We start from the raw sequence: 6,000 nt of genomic DNA, 5'->3' as shown, positions 1-6,000 counted from the left end.
GAGTTCCACGTAATTTCCTAACAACTACAAATTTGCAACTTAGGCGCAACAGTGGAGGAAAATATCCCGGGCACAGCCAAGGGTGAAAGGGCAAGAGAAATTCGAGCATCCCGTGATGCAGGGCATCTATGTACGGCGCGAACAAAAGATTCAATGGTAGTGGAAGAGGATTCCAGCTGGAATAAACATCGACTGCATTCCAAGCTGCCGCAATCCTTCTTGCACTTTTCTGCTTTGATGTAGTACAAGACAAAGCCAAAGTTGTCATTCGGCACTGTGGTCGAACAAAGACAATTGTAACTTACGCTTCTCGCTGGATATAGCTGTGTACCGTTTTTGCCTGTATGTCTCACAGTTAGACCCCATCACCAAGCTTGCAGTACTTGTGTCTGGCAAGGCATCCGTGTCTCTATTCATATTCCCCACTCGTGCAACCCCTAGGAGGACAGAGAGTGACCTTAAACGTTATAGATACTTTAACATGCCTAGAGTGCTTAATACAGATAACTGCAATGCCTTCCACAGAAACTGAGTCCACAGAGGTTTGTTAAACAGCTTCGGCCCTCTTTTCACTAACAGTCCCATTCTTTTCCAGGTTTTCCCTCGTTTGGGGCTCCAGGAGGTCCACTAGTGCTCTGCCCTCCTGCTCCACGTGGTTCGGTCATTCTGAGTGTGAGTCCTCATCCAGCCCTCTATCACCCACGCAGATCATTCAGAAGTCCAGCCCTTCCTGGCCGGGTTGCATCAAGCTCCTGGTCCCCGCCCAGAGGGTAACGCCATTGCCATGGAGACGGCACCTGCGCCCTCTGTGGCGCCTTTCTCCAGTCCCGCCCCTTGGGCGCTCCCGGGCCACGCGCCCGCGTGCTCATCCTTTGCCAGCTCGGGCGAGCCGCGGGCACGCGCCAGCGAGCGAGAGAGCGGCTACGCGTGCGCATTGGGTACCTCCCCTAGCGGCGATCCGGGCCGCTGCCGCTCGCTAGGGCAGGACGCGGGGCGGGCGGGGGGAAGGGGGAGCGGCTTTGCTGGCAGCCCTGAGTGAGGCGGAGACCCGGGCGGAGCGGGCGGCACCGCACCTCGGCCAGAAGCAGCTGCAGCAGCTGCCCGAGTCCTCATCGCCGCCTCTCCAGCCGCTTCTGTCATTCCACGCCAGCTGCTGCAGACAGAGGACGAGGAGGAGGAGGCGAGAAACTCCCACCGACCCACAGAGGTGAGTCCCGGGCAGAGCATCCTCCATCCTTGCCTGCCTCCCTCCCTTCCTGCCTCCCTCCCATCCTCTCCATCCTCCCCTCCCTTCTGCTCCCCAGCCCTCCCGCCCTCATCCTTCCCAACATCCCTCTCTCCTCTCCGCTCCTTTCTGCCTTCCAGCCTTTCTTTCATCCCTTTCTTCTCTCACCCAGCCCTACTTCCTTCCCACCCTTTCTTTCTTCTCTGTTTTTCTTTCAGCCACTCACCCTCCAGCTCATCTTTGCATGCCTTTTATCTATCTTCTCTTCATCTCTTTTCACCCTTCCTTAACCTCACCCCCTTCCCGGTGGGTGGGATGGTGGGGAGCATCCTTGCCTGTTACAACTGTCCGGATTCAGGGGCTTCTGGTAAATTGGTCTCATGTACCAAGAGAGGCACGCTCGCACAGAGAATGCCCTGCAGTTCTTTACATTGTCAGGATGAAGGGTCAAGTTGGATAGAGTACTGGGAACTGGAAGGAATAGAGTCCAGCAACAATCTACGGATATGTGCTATAAAGGGTGGGGGTGGGGAGGTTGCCACTTAGATATGTTTCCAACCGCCCCCCACTCCCCTCTTCAGTTTCTTCCTTTCTTTCATTTTCCTCCTGGGAATTGTATATTCCCAGTGTGTATCACACTAATTTAAAACCCAGCTTTCTCTTCTTTGATTGTCGTCTCCATGAGAAACCGCAAGGAAAGAGAAGCTTGGAAGGGAACAAGAGAGAAAGAGGGGAGGGGAGAGGGACGGTGGCAACAGTGGAAGCCTTATCCCTTCCCTTAGGCCTTTCTGGATTGACGTTTTCAAGCCACCCGCCTAATATTCAGCTTGGACTTGAACCTGTGTGTCCTTGGCTCTGTCACTACCTACTTCAGGGACAGAAACTCTCTCAACTTTAATGCCGGCGCAATGCACAATGTGTTTTGCTCAGAATGCAAAACACCCTGGGAACTTGGTTTGACAAGATAGGAAGATGCACTTTTTGTTCATCCCTGGTTAACTTCAGGAGACTGAGAATGGCTAACCAGTTGTTGCAGAATGAGGTTGTACTCTGCTGTCTTGTAAACGTATCATTTTGGTAGCATTCGCTGTGTGATAGAATTCAGCACAGCCACCCTCAGTCCTTCTCAGCCACCTTATAGAAATCCTGATCCTTGAAGAAAAATGTTCCGAGAGACTGTGCCCAGTCCTAGATTTACACTTACTGAAAAGTTGAATTGCCTCTGGGGATTTTTGTTAAGAATTTAACATTTTCAGTCAATTTTTCATCAGTTACTTGCAATGAATCCTGCATTTGACATCGCTTTCTTTAGCTTCACTTAAGCCCATTTCAGTTTATGTCAAGGATGGCATGGCAGTTTTGTTTGGAAATGTTTCTTAACGATTTGCTTGGACAGCATTTACTTAGATAGCAGGACAGAAATGCTGGGTTAGTGTATCATCTTAGTGAGTCTAATTATGTGCACAAAACAAACTGAAAAATTAAAGAACTATATTTTGTCCTGTTGAAATTCATCTGAACGTAAACATCTCCCCCAAGCTTAACTTTAAGACAGCAAAATTTTTATATATGAATAGCGTGTGCAGAGCAACCAAAACTGGATTCCCTGAAGTTGCCAGTCTATACCTCTGATATGGAGTTGCATTTATTCTTTTTACTGAGATTTTGATGACATTTCAGCAGTGCAGTAGGCATGTTTGCATTTCATGTGCATGTACAGTAGGAGGTGAAATGAAGAGAAATGCCTTCTTAGTGAAAGAGTGCAGATCTGAGTAACAACTGATACCTTTAGTCATGTGGATAAGTGTTTGGGAAGTGTATAATACTAGGAAACAGGAGAGGTCTCCCCCTTTTACCTTCCCCTGGAGGAATGTAGTTTCTTTCATGGCTTGGCAGGTTTATCATCCATGTAGCAGAAGCTCAGTTGAAGTATCATTTACTAATGTCTCCAGGCCGAACTGTGGTCAACATGTGTTTGAATGGTTATAGCAGTTGACAGTGAATCTGCACACAGGTGTGTTTTTTGCTATTGCCCTAAGTTTCAGCCAATGGAAGACTTTCATGACAATCTGATGAGGATAATAAGTTTGTTTTGTTCTAACTTACTTTCAAATGTTATTTTGCCTGCCAATCTATCACACTTTCTTTGTGGGGTTGTGAGTGTGGGAAGAGTAGTCTCTTATCAGCCTGCTTTCTATGTTGCAGTTTTCCTGCTCAGAGTGATGAGGGAGTATCTCAGATAGGAATGCAGTGCTCACTATGGATAGAAAGGCACATTTTATCTGACTCTTTTTATAAATATTCATCAATATTGTGAAAGCAGAGTGAAGTTATTAAAGAAATAGAAAATGAAATATTTTGTTTATGACAGTATCTTAGGAGAGTAGATGAGTGAAATGAATAAAATATGAACTATAAAAGGAATGAATGCATAAAGAGGCAATTTGATGTAGCTGGGGCATAGCTCAGCTATAGTTTCCTTGCACAACATGATCCAGGCCCTTGGCCTGTACTACAGCACGCCCAAAACAGAACACAAACATGAGATAAAACAGCTTGCCACTCTAACTAACAAAAACACATTCACATATATGCACTACCTTCTTAAGGACTTTATTTCTAGAAGCATTGCCTTTAATTTCATGGGCCTTTAAAATACAAATAAAGATTTCTTAGAACATGCTGGACCCCCATAGGAAATATTCTGCATATATTCTTTATGCTTCCCTCCTATCAGGCTCTTAACACACATGCAAGCTAATGCTGTGTGGTATGAGCTATGGAAAGAAGTGTGAAGAAGAAAAAGACATGTCTTTGACCTCAACCTGTAGGTTACTTGAAGATAAAAGGTATTTGCATTAGGTTCAGTTTCACAACTGCAATGAGCTAGGTCTTTGGAGAAAGTTTCCAAAATGAGCTCAGCTTCTCTTGCTTAAGAACATTTTCCTTACCTGTAATTTAGGAAACTTGCATTATCAGTGTTATGAGATTATGATTCATGGAGTTTTCTTTGAGGTTAAATGCGTTTAGTGCAAAAGTTGGAGCAAAGTATGTTTCACATTAGCATTACTCTAATTAGGTGGACAGATTTTAAAACATTCCAACATAGTATATAGGATTATGCACCTCAGGGGTGGAAGAGTGGTATTACAGCATTTCTAAAGGGGACAGATGTTTGTGTGACCAGGAAAAAATGTTTTATTTAGTAGGAACACTCAGACTTGCATGGAAATCCCAGAGAAGAATGTCAGATAGTGTGGGTACTGCACCTGGAGTCAAACCAGAAATGGAGGAGGAAGCTTGGTATAATGGGAGGCACATCAACAAGACTCTTCATCTTCTGGACTGTTGGTTAAACTGTGAACATTTTAAAAGATGTTAAACATGTCATCATAGTCAATATTATGCCAGCTCAGATAAATCAGTTAGTCATTGGAGAAAGTGTTTTATCCGTGTCTATCAAATCCTGTACTTCCTCCTGTCATAAGACACAGAACCTAGTCTGTGCCACACTTAGACTCACAATATTTTTTTCTTGGTTTTTCCTTAAACTGTGAGGCAGGAAACACTTGACATTTCCTAGACATTAATCGTTTAATACTGCCATTATCATACCTCCCCGTGCTTTTACTCACCCCATGGGTGTTCCAGAATGATACCTCTGAGAAGATGTTTTATTTTAACATATACAAAACAGAACTTCTTGAAGTAAGTATATTTCTTGGAGCTTTATATTTTACTCATGATGTTATCTACTTACTAATTTCCCTTTTCATGGGGATGCAAGAGTATTAATGAATTCAAAAGACAATATGCTTTTTGATATTTTATTGATAAATTAACATGTGGTGACAACAAGAGAATCTGTCTCAAACTGTCTCTGTCCTGATCACATTAAAATCTGAGGGGCGCTGGATGGTGGTGGCACATACCTCGGGAGGCAGAGACAGGTGGATCTCTGTGAGTTAGAGTCCAAGTTGGTCTACTGAGTGAGTTCTAGGACAGCCTACAAAGCTGCAGACAAAACTTGTCTTGAAAAATAAACAAATAAACAACCCCCCCAAATCTGGAGGGGCAAATGTACTTAGACAACATCTTCTGTCAACCTTCAATTTTAGTTGAGATTCATAGACTATTTTGTGGAAGTTTTCCATCTAACAGTGGAAGTGGTAGGATTGAATTCTTTCATTTAAAAGTAGATTTCCAGGAAGTGCTCTCTGCCACCAAGTTCAAGGTAGTAGTGTCTGTAACGTTTATGTTTAATCTGTTTAATGCATGTACACAGCAGGCTTTCTTTCCCCTTATAGTAAAAAGGTTTTCTTCTATTTATTTTCATAGTTCTAATAGTTCATAGAGTTGATCTTAACTTATAGTAGTTATAAGCAAGTGTATATTTCCAAAAATGAATTGAATATAGAGACTGGATTTAAGAGTAGTCTTTATGATTAATGCTTTACACTTTCACTTGTATGTCACATATTCTGACTACTCTCATCCCCACCTCCTTACCACACCTCTCCCTGAATCCTTCCTACAAATATCTTTCAAATATGGTGTCTTTTTGTTTTGTTTGTAACTCATTGAGATTAACCAGAACTGTTTATGTGACAATGGGTCTATAAGGATCCACTGGACCTATTGGGCTCAGCAAGTAAAGAGTAGGCAGGCCCTCTGTCTTCACTGATTGTTGAGGCAGGTCTTGTGTGTGTCCAGTACAGGTAACTACAGTTGTGAGTTCCTGATGATAATGATTGTATGTAGTCTAAAAAATGGCA

At 43.8% G+C, this 6,000-nt stretch overlaps 1 protein-coding gene across 2 annotated transcripts in view; it reads left to right on the top strand.

The window, feature by feature from the left end:
* Window positions 1-1,008: 1,008 nt before the first annotated feature.
* Window positions 1,009-6,000, top strand: part of Ctnna2 (catenin alpha 2) — a 1,132,589-nt gene continuing 1,127,597 nt past the window's right edge. The window contains exon 1 of one of the 2 annotated variants that reach the window (XM_005078277.4): window positions 1,009-1,207. The gene's annotated coding sequence lies outside the window, so the exon portion shown is untranslated. The remainder of the gene's footprint in view (window positions 1,208-6,000) is intronic. The other variant, XM_005078278.4, reaches the window with a different exon arrangement.

The sequence above is a fragment of the Mesocricetus auratus genome, unplaced genomic scaffold (assembly GCF_017639785.1).
Source record: "Mesocricetus auratus isolate SY011 unplaced genomic scaffold, BCM_Maur_2.0 Super-Scaffold_100676, whole genome shotgun sequence".
Classification (NCBI taxonomy): Eukaryota; Metazoa; Chordata; class Mammalia; order Rodentia; family Cricetidae; genus Mesocricetus; species Mesocricetus auratus.
The sequence above is the reverse complement of the archived record's forward strand: the minus strand, read 5'-3'. Positions and strand labels throughout refer to the sequence as shown.